This window comes from Meriones unguiculatus, chromosome 19 (assembly GCF_030254825.1).
Source record: "Meriones unguiculatus strain TT.TT164.6M chromosome 19, Bangor_MerUng_6.1, whole genome shotgun sequence".
NCBI lineage: Eukaryota > Metazoa > Chordata > Mammalia > Rodentia > Muridae > Meriones > Meriones unguiculatus.
This window is the reverse complement of record NC_083366.1, coordinates 575,071-591,218: the sequence shown is the minus strand read 5'-3', so window position 1 is coordinate 591,218 and position 16,148 is coordinate 575,071.

Below are 16,148 nucleotides of genomic sequence, written 5' to 3'. Positions count from 1 at the left end.
TAGCTCATAGGCTCATTCTCCAAGTGGACTGCCTAGTAAGGAGAGCAGGGAATTTCTCTGGCATGAACTAGGTGGTAGGTTCTCTGATTACTTTCCCTGGAGGGTACAGGCTTGCCAATCCACACAGGAAGACAAAGCACCAAATCCTGATTAGATGTTATTGTCTAAGGTCAGATAGAAGAGGAGAAGAACCACCCCTATCAGTGGATTAGGGGAGGGGTATAGAAGGAGCAAAAGGAGGGAGGGAGGATGGAATTGTGAGGAGACAAGGGGGGACCACATTTGGGATACAATTAAATAAATTGTAAGAAATGATAAGAATAAAGAAGAGGGGGAAAAAAAAGAGAGAGAAGCCAAGAATACATTCTGTGGAAATTCTAAGAGTCGTTAATTTAAACCTGTGACCATAGCAACTTTAATCTCACAGCAAAGGAAAACCCAACAGAAACTAACAAGTATTTTCCCCACAACTTCATGGAATTGAAAGAGGGCTCTAAAATGAGAGAATGGAAGGGGAAGGAAACAAAGGAGATTTCTTCATGAAATCGTCCCAGTAGATCAACTCTGGCTAGCATGTTTAATTCCAGAAATTCATCTTTTATGGTAATTTAGAAATTAATAGTATTTAAACAGGGTTTTGATGGTCTTGCTTGCACAAGAACTAGTGATTTAAAAAAAAAATGACTCCAGAAGCAGGCATACAGTCTTTTTTTAAATCAAGCAATATTTTTTTCTTCTTTTTTTAATATTTATTTTATTCGTAATTTATTCATTATATGTCTAGATTGAAGTCCTCTCCCTAAACTTCCCCATTCCCACCAGCCACCCTCATCCCTTCCCCTAGTCCACTAAAAGGGGGAGTGCTTCACTATTGCCTTCTGCCCATAGCTGGTTAAGTCTCATCAGGACTCCATAGATCTTCTTACTCCGTGGCCTTGCAAGGCTGTATCATCAGGGAGGGACGAGTGATCAGAAAGCACACAACTGAGTTCATGATAGAGGCAGCCCCTGCTCCCCTCAATCAGAGATTCACATGGACTTGTATAAAAAAAAACAGTTCTCTGAAGAAAGAAATAAAAGAAGATAATCAGAAAATGAAAATATCTTCCATGCTCATAGTTTTGCAGGATTAACTTAGTAAAGATGGCATATCAAAAGCAACCTATGGATTCAAGGCAATTCCCATCACATTACCAATACAATTCTTTACAGATCTTGGAAGAAAAATTCTCAACTTTATATGGAATAACAAGGAACCAGAACAGCTAAAACAATCCTGTACAGTAAAAGAATTTCTGGAGGTATCTCCATCCCTGATCTCAAGCTGTACTCTAGACATCAGTAATAAAAACTGCATGGTACTGGCATAGAAATAGACTGGTGGATCAACAAAATTGAATTGAAACTCCAGAAATAAACCCACACACTTTTGAACACCTGATATTTGACAAAGATTCCAAAACCATACGATGGAAAAAAATATACCATCTTAAACAAATAGTGCTGGACTAAGTGGAAGTCCACATATAGAAAAATGCAAACAGACCCATATATATCACTCTGCACAAAATTAAAGTTCAAGTGTATCAAAGACCTCAACATAAAACCAGGCAAACTAAATCTTCTAAGAAAAAGTGTGGAAGAACTTCGAACTCATTGGCACAGGAGACAATTTCCTGATCAGAACATCAAGCAATAATTTTATAAAGACCAGTAGATCACAACTTCAGAGAATGGTGCCATTAAAGAAAAAATGTTAGAGTATGAACAGAAATGAATAACATAGCAGAAATAAAAAACCTTGAAATTTTCATATCATCTAATAATGAAAAATATATAAGAAGTAAATTATAGACACAGTATTAATACAAAGTACAAGAAACAGAAAATATATAAAATGTCATTACAAGGAGTGGACATTCACATGTGTACTCCCAGAGTTGAGGAGACAGAATCAGGAAGACTTTGAGTTTTTTTCCAGCCTGGGGTGCAAAGCAAGTTCTAGTCCAGAGAGATCTACACAGAGACACAACCACTCCAAATTGTGCCCTTCTTTTTGTTAGGGAGGGGAGCCCATGTCCATTTCCCCTTCTCACCACTGAGGTACAATCTAGCCTAGACCTGTACTAGACCTGTGTATGTTACCACAGTCTCTGTAAGTTTATATGTGCATTGGTCCTACTGGGTCTGGAAGACACTGTTTCCTTGATGTCATCCATCAGTTCTGGCTCACCAAATCTATCTGTTTCCTCTTCTGCAGGGTTTGCTGAGCCCGCCGTGGAAGGGTTTAATGAAGACACTCCATTTAGGACAGAATTCTCCAAGTTCTCTCAGTTGTTTCACTTTGTCTACATGTAAGTCTCTATATTTGTTCGCATTTACTGCAGGAAGTATCTTCTCTGGCGAGGGATGAATGAGAATCTAATCTATGGGTAGAAAAGAATGTCATTGGGAGTCATTTCCTTACTATGTCCCTTCAGCAAACCTAGACAATTTTGGTTTCTCCTAGGTCCATGGCCTATCTAGTCTCAGGTTTTTGGCCACTGAACAGTCTCTGGCATGGGCTCCATCTCATGAAGTGAGCCTTAAATCCAATTAGAATATAATTGCTTAGTTCCAAATTCATTCTAGATCACAGGGTTTATAATAGCATTGGTGGTTACTTTTCTCCTCTGATGGAATGCAGAGTATCTTTCACTACTATGAACAGTAGTGAGAAGGGGTAAAGGCTCTCCTTAGAAACCAGTACAATTACTCCCTGTTCAACAAGATTTTGTGGTAAAGAAATAGGAAGGTAAGAAAGGAAACAGACTCTTCTTATTGTATATACATATATGAAAAAAATCTTAATGGAATCAAAATAACAACAGGGACAAAACCTCAACTAGACCTCTTTCTCTTCCAAGTGAAACCTCCATTGACAGGAATGGTTTACAACCAAATGAGTTGTTGGTCACAAAGTCCCCATGGGAACATCCAAATAACTCTGGCTATTGTTGTCATCCCATAATTAAGGTAAGCTACTTTTGCAGATAAATCTTGCTTCTTGTTAGTACAGACTGAGGGGAGCCATAGCCTTTGAGTACTTCCCCCCTCCACTAACACACACACACACACACACACACACACACACACACACACACACACGTAACCTTGTTCTTTTGGCACTGTCATCGTTTATTATGGTAGAAAAGGCACACAATATCCTCATACAGTGCTTTAACCTAAAATGAAAATCTCTTTACTTATACGGTCTAACTGACATCATGAATTTGGAACATAATAGAAAATGTGCTGAACTTGTGTGAAAGAAATAATAAAAGATCAACAAATTACAGATGAGCTAATTGCCTTGTGTAAACAGTTTCATCCAGGCAAAGCCTTAAAAGTGCCTTCAGCTAAAGAATCCTCAGCTGACAATATGGAGGAAAAAAACCACATTGTCCATTCTCTTTTAAATCAATAGATATGAGTGAAGGTAACAAAAGTTCCAGGAAATCATGTGTTCTTCTGATGAGTAGTGTTTTCAGATGATCTTTTGTAGCTTTCAGATGCTTTTCTTTTTGACAGTGAGATAGAAACCAAAGCATGCCATAAAAATCACTTCATCTGAATAGCTAATAAAAAGGAAATCATAAAAACAACTATAAATAATGGCAAAACAATGCAGAAGAAGCAAGCAGTATATGCTTCTGAAGGGACTGCAAACTGTTACAGCCCCTGGGGATATCAATGTGGAGGATGTTTAAGAAACATAGAACTACCATTTAATACATTTAATTCTGCACTAGGTATGTTCTTGAACAAATATAAACCAGAACAAAATAGATATATCCTCATATCCATTTTTATTGTTGCACTATTTACAATAGTGTAAACTAAATCAACAAATTGCCTATCAACAATTGAGGAGATAAAAAATGGAGGTGCACATGTGCAAAAAAAACCAAAAAAACAAAAACAAAAAACAAAAAACATACTCAGCGATAACTAAAATGGAAATCACATGTGTTAAATTATTTTTGGCTTGATATATAGATTTCTTTCAGAAAAAGCTCATTGCACATTTGAATTAGAATTTATTTTTCTGTGTGTGGGGATAGCATTCAGCCACCTTCTCCTGGACCAGGCTGATTGATTAGTAGTACTCTTGAAATCTTCCACATCCTTGATGACTTTCTTAATGCATGCTCAGTCAGCATGTGTGAAATCTGTTGGACAGGAAGGATCAGGCTTCTACTTATGAGTGGTTGAGTCAGGAATTTAATCAGAGTTGCAGCCTTTAACTAAGTCTCAAGAGAGACTCTATTAGAAAATGAAAAGAAAAATAAAAACAAAGCAAAAAGGTTGCACCAACATCCTTACTGGTCTAAAAAGAAGATATTTTTGAGTGTGCAGATGATAATGCAGCCATGATAATACCTTGAATGTGGCCCTATTAGAAACCGAGAAAAGAGTTCAGACACACTCTGCTATTGTATCAGGACATATTTGACGTTCTAGTCTTTTCTATGGTGGTTTATTTGTTATAAAATATGAGCTAAAAGTGTGGGTTATATGCATCTGTATTTTTGTTAACTCATTTCATATATTCTTTCTTTCTTTTTTTTAGCATTTTTTTCTTTTTTAATTTTTTTTATCAGTTACATTTTATTAACTCTGTATCCCAGCCGTGTCCCGATCCCTCATTCCCTCCCAGTCCCTCCCTCCCTCCCTCATCTCCACCATGCCCCTTTCCAAGTCCACTGATGGAGGGACCTCCTCCCCATTCATCCAATCCTGTTTTACCAGGTATCTTCAGGACTGGCTGCAAAGCCCTCCTCTGTGGCCTAACAGGACTGCTCCTCCCTTCTGGGGTGGGGAGACCAAAGAGCCAGTCATTGAGTTCCTGTTAGAAATAGTCCCTGTTCCCCTCACTTTAGGAAACCAATTGGTTACTGAGCTACCACAGGCTACATCTGAATGGAGGTTCTAGGTTATATCCATACATGGTCCTTGGTTGAATGTCAGTCTCAGAAAAGACCCTGTGCCCAGATATATTTGGTCCTTGTGGAGCTCCTATCCTTTCCCCATCAGACTAACTCCCCTTCTTTCTTATGATTCCCTGTACTCTGCCAAAGGTTTGGTCATGAGTCTTTGCTTTGGAAACACTGCTAGTTAGTCTTTCAGATGCGCTCAGTAGACTCCTGTCACACATTCAATGCACATCCCATCTATCTTTCTAAATGAGGATTGATCAGAGGAATATCGAATGGCAGAAAAACACTTAAAGAAATGCTCATCCTCATTAGCCATCAGGGAAATGCAAATCAAAACGACCCTGAGATATCACCTTACACTCATCAGAATGGCCAAGATGAAAAACTCAAGCAATAACACATGCTGGAGAGGTTGTGGAGAAAGGGGAACCCTCCTCCACTGCTGATGGGAATGTAAACTGGTACAACCACTCTGGAAAGCTATCTGGCGCTTCCTAAGACAAATAGGAATAGTGCTTCCTCCAGACCCAGCTATACCACTGCTAGGTATATACCCAAAGTTTGTTCAAGTACACAAAAAGGACACTTGCTCAACCATGTTTATAGCAGCTCTATTTGTAATAGCCAGAACCTGGAAACAACCCAGATGTCCATCAACGGTGGAATGGGTACAGAAATTGTGGTATTTTTATACAATGGAATACTACTCAGCAATCAAAAAGGAGGAAATCATGAAATTTGCAGGCAAATGGTGGGATCTAGAAAAGATCATTCTGAGTGAAATATCCCAGAAGGAGAAAGACAAACATGGGATATACTCACTTATATAGACCTATAAGATATGATAAACATAATGAAATCTATACACCTAAAAAACATATATTCTTTCTTTATCAGTTTTGTTTATCATTGGTTTATATTCCAGTTTGCTTTGACCCCAAACTCTTTGTAGATTTTCATCTGTCCTTTGACTCTCAGAAAGTGTATGTAATTACTAGTTGGTGTGTTTCTTGAGAAAACAAACAATTGAGTACAATTTTTTAGCCTTTTCCAACAGTATGTGCATTTGTATTTCTGAGTTGGGCACAAAAAGATCATTAAGAAATAATTTCTAATAATTTTTAATTTCTATAATTTGGTGGGGTCTAAATGGACTAAATTGTTATTTTTTTCCCTTACTCCTCAACTATACGGAGTTTTCTGTCTTGCAGGGGTTGGACAAGATACTAATATATTCTTTCTAGCTAACATTGTCCATCTAGTCCTCTCATGACATCAACATTTTTCTGTGCTCTCACAATTCACACACCACTTCTTTTTTCTATACGTATAGTATTCTTTATTATCTTTGGAAGTGCTGTCTTCATGGTCATGGTCATTTCCTAACTTTCTGATTTCTCTGGTAATATCCAAATTACTTTCTCAACTGAAACTTGAATTTTTCCGGGCAGGGGCAACTTATTTGGTAATTACCTATCAGGATCTACCATCAGGCACTACAAAAAATGGAAGAAAGGAAAAAAAAAGGTAGGACGGAAGGAAGGAATAATGTCTCTTAATTTCAAGCAGCAGAGTTTGTAGTAATATGATACAGAGAAATACAAAGATAATATTTAGTCCTTTTGGCATCTTCATATAAAGGTTTTTCATACCAAAAGACATCAGTATGATTGGATCCATAATTTTGTAAGGGGCTGTGCAAACTTTTTCATCAAGTTTACAGGCACAGCTGCTATCAACGCAGAAGGGGGAAGTGTGCAGGGCCTGGGCTGTGTGTGGTACAGGCAGCTGCTGAGACTCTCAAGGATGTTTGTGTTGGAGACTGAAGCACTGTGGGAGGACTACTAATACCCTGCAGACAGTAGTAAACTGCCAGGTCTTCAGCCTGCACACTGCCGATACTGAGAGTGAAATCTGTCCCAGATCCACTGCCTGTGAAGCGATCAGGAAGCCCAGTGTGCTGAGTGGATGCCTAGTAGATCAGCATCTTAGGGGATTGCCCTGGTTTCTACTGGTACCAGGACAGTAAGTTCTTTTGTTTGCCACTGTATAAAAGATTCTGACTGGACCTGCAGCTGATGGTGATTTTCTCTCCCTCTGACACAGCCAGGGAAGATGGAGACTGAGTCATCACAATCTCTGCACTGGCACCTGCAATCAGAAATACACAGTGAACATGCATATAGATAAAAACTCAGATTGTAAAAACATGTGAAATTTGTATTTAATATCTTTATACTCTCATTTTGTCAGTGTTATCATTTAATAATACCCTGGCACCCTCACTAAATTTCTTATTATAAATAAGTCACTCTGTAAAGATTGTAAATAATATTTTTAATTTCTCACCAGACACCCAAAGAAGCAGGGATATGAGGACCTGGGTCAGTGACTTCATCTTGCTCCCTCTGCTGTCTGATCCAGTTCAGTTTTCACTGCAAAGGCTGGATTATAAATTCAGGGCAGGTGGGCTAGACTGCAGAGGGCCCATGCAAAACAGTCAGCAAATGCATAAGCAAATGCCTTCGAAGTGTCTGTGAGTATAACTGGTGTCAATCAACAGTCAAAAATACTATTACAGGAAGCATGAGCAATCACTGAAAAAGATTGCCTTACAGCTCTTAAACAGAAAAGTACTAGGTGCTCTAACAGCAGATATGGGTTAAAATCAGAGATATATTTAAATCAATTGACTTCTTTAGAAACATTAGTAGAGCTATCTCAAATTCACAGTTTTTGGTATATGTTAACAAAATCACAAAAACAGCAACAAAAGTAACAGAGAAAGCATGTCATAAGAGAAAGAGGATAAAGCAGAAAAAAAGATGAAAGGAAAAAGGAGAATTGAGAATAACTGTGTTCAGTGTTACACATTTCTAAAGCCTCTCTGAAATGGAGAAACAGAACAGGGCCTCAGACATTTGGGCTTTAGTTTCTGAGATAAACTAGGGACTAAGATGTAAAGACTAGCCCAGAATTCACTCTGTGGATATCTTGGCAGACATTAATTTAAGACTGAGATCAGGGGCTGGGGACATGGCTCAGAGGTTAAGAGCAGTGGCTGTTCTACCAAAGGTCCTGAGTTCAATTCCCAGCAACCACATGGTGGCTCATAACCATCTATAATGAGATCCTTTGCCCTCTTCTGGCATGTAGGTGTACATGCAGGCAAAATAATCTATACATAATAAATAAATAAACCTTAAAAAAAAAGACTGAGATCAGAGAAACTTTAATCTCAAAGCAAAGGATACCCAGGAAAAACTAACAAGTATCCTCCTCACAACTTCAGGAAATTGAAAGTGTCTAAATCTGGAGAAATGATTGCAGAAAAAATAGATTTTTCATGAACTCATTTCTGTAGGCCAACACTGCCATGAGATTTCATTCAAGAAATACAAATGCTTGTGAAATTTAGAAATCAGCAGTATTGAAACTGGATTAAGATAGGTTTTTCCAGAAAGGGGTACAGCCATCCTAATCTACTTAATGATTTTTTAGAGAACAATAGAACACTACATCAGTGATTGTTGGCATCCAAAGTGTGTAAAAATGTTTCCCTTAGTATAAAATATTAATAGAGATAAAAATCATCAGAAGCTGCCAGGAGTTCTTATTGTTGAACTCTGAAAGTATATATAAAACGTAAATTATAAAGCACAGAATCGTGTGTAAAATATACTAGAAAAATAAATAGATGAAATATAATGGCAAGGAGTGGAGGTTCACATCTTTACTCCCAGAACTGGGGAAACAAAAGCAGGAGACTCATAAGTTTGAAGACATCCTGGGAACATAACAACTTCTGGGCCAATCTAATCTAAACATAGAGACAATGTCTCAAAAATGTGTATTATTGAGGAGGCGCAGCAAGATGGCAGTGCCAGGAGGACTCTCATTCTGAGCAGCAGCACAGCAGAATCGGCACAGTGACCAGCAATCAGAACTCCCAGCCATAAAACACAAGAGATTGTGTTTCCCAGGTGAGAGGATACCCCACGGTGGGGGATTCAATCAGCTTTAACTCACCCGGCTAAACCGCAGAAGAGATCCCAGTTCTGCCAGGCACTTGGTCGCCAGCCCAGAGCTACACGCCAGCTTGATCTGGTCACTGTCCCAGACTGAACTGTGCACACCAGAACATCAGAGATTGGAATTTCCAGTCCAGAGATAATCCCTTGTATCTTGTCTGATCACCATGGAATAAAGCTGGACCTCAACAACAACAGAAATAGCAAAAAGCCTACACACACATGGAAACTGAACAACTTGTTACTAAATGACAGCTGGGTCAGGGAAGAAATAAAGAAAGAAATTAAAGTCTTCCTAGAACTCAATGAAAATGAAGACACAACATACCCAAACTTGTGGGATACAATGAAAGCAGTGCTAAGAGGAAAGTACATAGCACTAAGTGCCTTCAAGAAGAAATTCGAGACAGCTCATTCAAGCAACTTAATGGCCCACTTAAAAACCCTAGAAAAAAGAAGAAGCAGACACATTAAAAAGGAGTAGACGGCTGGAAATAATCAAAATCAGGACTGAAATCAACCAATTAGAAACAAATAAAACAATTCAAAGAATCAATGAAACCAAGAGCTGGTTCTTTGAGAAAATCAACAAGATTGACAAACCCTTAGCCAAGCTAACTAAAAGGCCGAGAGACACCACCCAAATCAACAAAATCAGAAATGAAAAGGGGGACATAACTACAGACACTGAGGAAATCCAAGCAATCATTAGGACTTACTTCAAAAGTCTATATGCCACAAAATTTGAAAATCTAAATGAAATGGACAATTTTCTTGATAGATTTGACTTACCAAAGCTGAATCAGGACCAGATAAATCAATTAAATAGTCCTATATCCCCCAAAGCAATAGAAGTGGTCATCAAAAGTCTCCAATCCAAAAAAAACATAGGACCAGATGGCTTCAGTGCAGAATTCTAAAAGACCTTCAAAGAAGAGCTAATTTCATTTCTCTTCAAACTATTCCACAAAATAGAAACAGAAGGAATATTACCAAACTCATTCTATGAAGCCACAGTCACCTTGGTACCTAAACCTCACAAAGACTCAACAGAGAAAGAGAATTTCAGGCCAATCTCCCTTATGAACATTGATGCAAAAATACTTAACAAAATACTTACAAACCGAATACAAGAACACATCAAAGATATTATCCACCATGACCAAGTAGGCTTCATACCAGGTATGCAGGGGTGGTTCAATATACAGAAATCCATCAATGTGATCCACCATATTAACAAACTGAAAGAAAAAAAACCACATGATAATCTCCCTAGATGCTGAAAAAGCATTTGACAAAATGCAAAATCTATTCATGTTTAAAGTATTAGAGAGATCAGGGATACAAGGCACATATCTAAACATAGTAAAGGCGATATACAGCAAGCCTATAGCCAACATCAAACTGAACGGAGAGAAACTTAAAGCAATCCCACTGAAATCAGGGACAAGACAAGGTTTCCCACTCTCTCTGTATCTTTCTCTGTATAGAGAAATCAGCATTTGAATGAACAAGGGTAAATTGCATACATTCCAAAAGAAATTTATACCAACACCTCACTCAGTGTGATCTTTTCTAGTTCCCACCATTTGCCTGCAAATTTCATGATTTCCTTGTTTTGAATTGCTGAGTACTATTCCATTGTATAAATGTATCACAATTCCTGTATCCATTCCTCTATTGAGGGACATCTGGGTTCTTTTCAGATTCTTGCTATTACAAATAAAGCTGCTACAAATATGCTTGAGCAAACTGTATACTTGCGCATATTTTGGATATAGAATTAGGAGTGGTATAGCTGGATCTTGAGGAAGCACTATTCCTAATTTTCTGAGAAAGCACCAGATTGATTTCCAAAGTGGTTTTACATTTTAATCAGAACTTATTTTTCTGTGTTTAGGGATATGGTTCAGCCCACTTATCCTGGACCAGGCTGATTAGCAGTAGTCATGAAATTATGGACATCCTTTCCAAGTCCACTGATACGGGACACGGCTGGGATACAGAGTTAATAAAATGTAACTGATAAGAAAAATAAAATTAAAAAAAAAAGAACTACAAAAATGGCGTCCAGGAAGTGCGATGAAAAAAAAAAAAAACAAAAAAAAAAAAACAGTAAGACTTAGCTCAGGTCTACCTGGAATAAAAAACTCTCCTTGACAGAAAAAAAAAAAAAAAAAGAAAGAAAAGAAAAGAAAAAAAAATTATGGACATCCTTGATGATTTTCTTAATGCATGCTCCAATAGCAACTGTGAAAACCTTTGGACAGGAAGGATCAGGCTTCTACTCATGACAAGGTGAGTGGTTGAGTCAGGGCTTTCACAGAGTCACAACCTTTTGACTAAGTTTCAAGGGAGACCCTATTGCAAAATGAAAAGAAAGAGAAAAATGATTGTACCAACATCTTCAGTAGTCATGCAAGAAAATTTTCTTAAGTATGCAGATGAGAATGCAGCCTTGATAATACCTTGACGAAGGCCTATGTGAGCCGGAGGAAAGGATCTAGTCATACCATGTTACTATATCAGGACATATCTGATCTTCTATGACTTTTTTATGTTGGTTTATTTTTTATAAAATTTGCACCCAAAAGTGTGGGGTGTATGCATTTGTACTTTTGTTGACTCATTTCATGTATTGTTTTCTTTGTCAGTTTCATTTATCATTGGTTTATATTCTCCAGTAGCAGATATCAGAAGAGCTCTGCCAGCTTGCTTTGGTCCCCATTCTCTTAGTAGATTTACTTTTGTCTTTTGACTCTAGGCATGTGTATGTCATTACCAGTTGTGTGTTTCTTGAGAAAAGAGATAATTGGGTACAATTTTTTAGCCTAGTCAACAATATGTGCATCTTTATTTCTGAGTTGGACTCACAGAAAGTTATTAAGAAGTTGAACAAGGACTATTTCTAACAGAAACTCAATGACTGGCTCTTTGGTCTCCCCACCCCCGAAGGGAAGAGCAGTCCTGTTAGGCCACAGAGGAGGGCTTTGCAGCCAGTCCTGAAGATACCTGATAAAACAGGATCAGATGAATGGGGAGGAGGTCCCCCCATCAGTGGACTTGGAAAGGGGCACGGTAGAGATGAGGGAGGGAAGGAGGTAAAATGGGAGGGAATGAGGGATCGGGACACGGCTGGGATACAGAGTTAATAAAATGTAACTGATAAGAATAAAATAAAAAAATAAAATAAAAAAAGAAGTTGTTTTTAATTTCTATAATTTGGGGAGTCTTGGTGGACTAAATTGTTAATTGTTTGTTTCCTTTCTCCCTACTTCTCAACTATATTTGAGTTTTCTGTCTTGTGAGGTTGGACAAGATACTGATATGTCTTTTCCTGCTACCTATTATCAATGTATTCTGGTCATGACATCAACATTTTTCTGTGCTCTCACAATTCAGACACACTTTCTTTTTTTCTATATGTATAGTATTTTTATTGTATCTTCTGTAGTGCTGTCTTCAAGGTCATGGACATTTCTTAAGTTTGTGATTATTTTGTAATGTCCTTATTACACCCTCAACTTAAAATACAAATTTTCTGGACATAGTTAACTTATTTGACACTTCCTTACTATCAGGATCTGAAATATATTATTCTATACTTTTCTGCTCTTTAAAGTTTTGAGTAAGAATTCACAAGTCATTCTGATATATTTTCTTTTCGAGTTGAGTTGACATTTTTCCATTATATCTTTGAACATTTTACTTTGTAATTTTTTGCATTATTATAGACACATTCTTTGACATGGAGAATCCCTTCACTGGTGATGTCTATTTACAGAAATAAATGCCCTTTTTTTTGGTTTCTCAAGTTTGTCTCTATACATCAAATTTTCTGTTTTCATTTCACTGTTTTCTCTGTAGCTTTAGGTTTTATCTTGGCTTTTCTATACCTTACAATTCTTAAGACTGCTCTTTTCATCAAATGCTAGAATTCTTTGATGCTATAGTCATATACATGTATAAGCATATATATCTATATGCAGATATATACATATATAAACAAACAATTTACATGTATACATATATACTAAATACATATATACATATATATAAACAAACCATTTATTGCTGTTTTAATTGTATATTTCTTCTGCTTCAACCTTTATCCTGGATATTCTTTCTCCCATTTTATTGTTTTGTATATGAGGCATTGAAATTTTAATTCCCAACATTTCAATTGTTTTTTTCTCCCCACCTCACTTATTCTGCCATGTTTCTGATTATTTTTTTACATCTTGCTTATTTTTGCCTATATATCATTAGCCTTCCTCCTACCTTTGATTGAGTGATTTTTTTGTGTGTGTTTTTCAGTAATTTGTCACTTTATGAGTACATTTTATGAGTACATTTTCACCCCAAATTTTACCTATATAAGCACCTTTGAGTTGAATTCTTGAGGGAATTTTGATCCTTTGGCATCATTATGAGTGACTTGACTTTTTATGAACTTGTGTTTTTTAGTATGATTCATATCTATTGGTTTAAGTACCATTTTTAGTTAATCTGTTGTTTTCTAAATTTAGTGACCTACTCTCAAGGGTTCCCTGCCCACAGTCACTCAGAGAGCCACTAGTTTTAAGATATCTGGATTTCTCCAGCAATTTAATGTAGTCTGTAACACACCTGTTTCCTGCCATACCTCCAAATTAGATGTTAAATAAGTTCTTCATCAGAATATGGACAGGCATAGAGTCTGACCTTTCTCTTCTTCTACTTAAACTCTTAATCTTTCAGGCTGGCAGCCTTCCTACTTGGGACCACTTGTCACAAGACCTGAAAAGGAGAGGAACCTTGGATTTGAACGCTGAACCTCGAGACATAAGGCCTGATGCCTTGTCAACTGAACTTTTTGAATTTTGGCTCTTAAGCTGCAGGAGCCACTCTTTAGCAAAGGCCTTGTATTTTTTTTAAGTTTTTTTTAACAATTTTTTATTCCTTAAAATTTCTTTTCACTTTTATTTATTTATTTTTTTCTAATTTTTATTTTATTTTTATTAATTACAGTTTAATTAATTGAGTTCACTTTGTATCCCAGGTGTAGCCCCCTCTCCATCCCCTCCCAATCTAACCCTCCCTCCCTCTTCTTCTCCTATGCCCCTCCCCAGTCCAATGTTTAATCATAGAAATATAGTTAATTTAACAGATAATGTATACATAAAATAGACATATAACTAGACAAAAGGACAGTAACTACATGATTATCTCAGTGCACCCAGAAAACATGTTTAAAAACACTCCACCATGATAAACATCTTGAAGAAATTATGGATATTGGAACCTACATTATCATAGGAAATGCTACATACACAACCCCCAAACCAATGTATTATATGTAATTAGCAGGAAGGCATCCTCTGTATAATCTGACACAAAGCAAAGGTACCAACTGTCTTCATATTTTTTCAACATGATTTTTTTTTCAATGCAGTTTATTCAGGAACCTTGAACAATCATCTGACCCTGGGGAAAGCCAGCCCACAGCTTAAATAGCCTCTGGGTAGCCAACCCAGGCGTGCCACGGGGGCAATGCAGATAGGTCCACATACATGGAAGCAAGCCAGATCCTCAGCCTTAGTCAAATATGGAATTGTTCGTGATAGAGAGCACTCACCATCGGGAAGGTGGAAGGCGGAAACCAGCTCCATCTTTAAGGCACAGCATTCCGCAGCTCTCTACAGTTCCCCCTTTTTGTTTTAGATGCATCAGGCAAGAGTAGAGGTCTGATCTTTGATATTAGAAATAAATTGGGACTTTGTATTGATGTTCATTTAGGTGTCATCCACCCAAAGAGCATCAGACCCGTCTGATACCTTTTTCTCAGAGGCGGGACCTGGGGCATCAACCCGCATGCAATCAGACTTGCTCTTCTCTGGGTCCAAAGCGGCTGACCCTGAGTGCAGTGCTTAGCCTCGCATCCTGAGCGTAACATTTTAGCTTTTTATGGTAGCCAACCATGCTTGGGGAGACTGTCCTGCTTCAATGGCTGTAAAGGCCTGAATGGTCATGGCTGCATTACGCTGTTGTGAGACTCTAATCTTGCATATATACCACAGGCAAACCAAGGAAACCAACACCAGAAGGCCTGTTAACGCTCCCATGCCCGCCCATTCCTTCAGATGATTCATGGCTGCAGCAATCCATGATGATAATCCTGTGGCTAGTCCTGTGTCCACTCTGGTAGAATTTACTGTGACAATGGCCACTCTCAGCTGCTCCATCGTAGTATCAAATTCTCCAGTCCAATTACCTAAAATATAGCTCGACAATTGTTTAGACCGATTTGCAGCACAGGGAAAATTCTCATGTTATATGCTAGTGACTCAAAGTCCAGCATATTTTCGTTGACAGCCAAGTTGAGCGATTTGCCATAGGGTATCAATTTGCTCCTGCACGAGGTCAATCCTCTGATTGAACACCATCAAGCTTCCTTTTACTTGAGCATTAATTCCTTTTTGTACATCTAAGGCATGAGCTACATTGGCTAAAAGATTATTCAGGGTCTGAGCAGTCTCCCCAGTATGACTCATGGCTAAAGCTCCGGTGGTAGCTCCAACAGCCGCCAATGAGATGGCAGTAACAATGGTGGCTGTAGTTCCAAGATCCCTTTTCTGTCTGAAGAGAGTCATAGCGTGAGGGGCATCAATGGGCACAGGCACCCAGCGAGGCATGCGAGTAACCAGGGCATACCTAGATTTACTAGCATTCCAGCATTGGGCAAAAAAGCAAGTATCATTACCACAATTACTTGGCTCTATCTGGCTAATAATGAATAAAAATGGGGGATATAAACAAACAGGTGTGGGCTTATAGGAAATATTATGAGAAGCCTTAACCCCCTCGTTGGAACACATCCTGCATCAGTTTTAGAACTAGCAGTGGTGGTGTCTGAGGTCTGAGTAGGTTCAGGAGACCATTGCCCCCAGGGGCGAGACGTGCTCCATGCCAATTGACTAACTCCATGTTTTCCTCCACTTTTGAAAGTCATTTAAGGCTCTTAAATTATTTTTTCCCTGTTTTTAAATTTTTCATCAATTACACTTTATTCATTCTGCATCCCCCCATAAGCCCCTCCCTCCTCCCATCCCAATCCCACCCTCCCTCCTCCCTCTGCTTGCATGCCACTCCCCAAGTC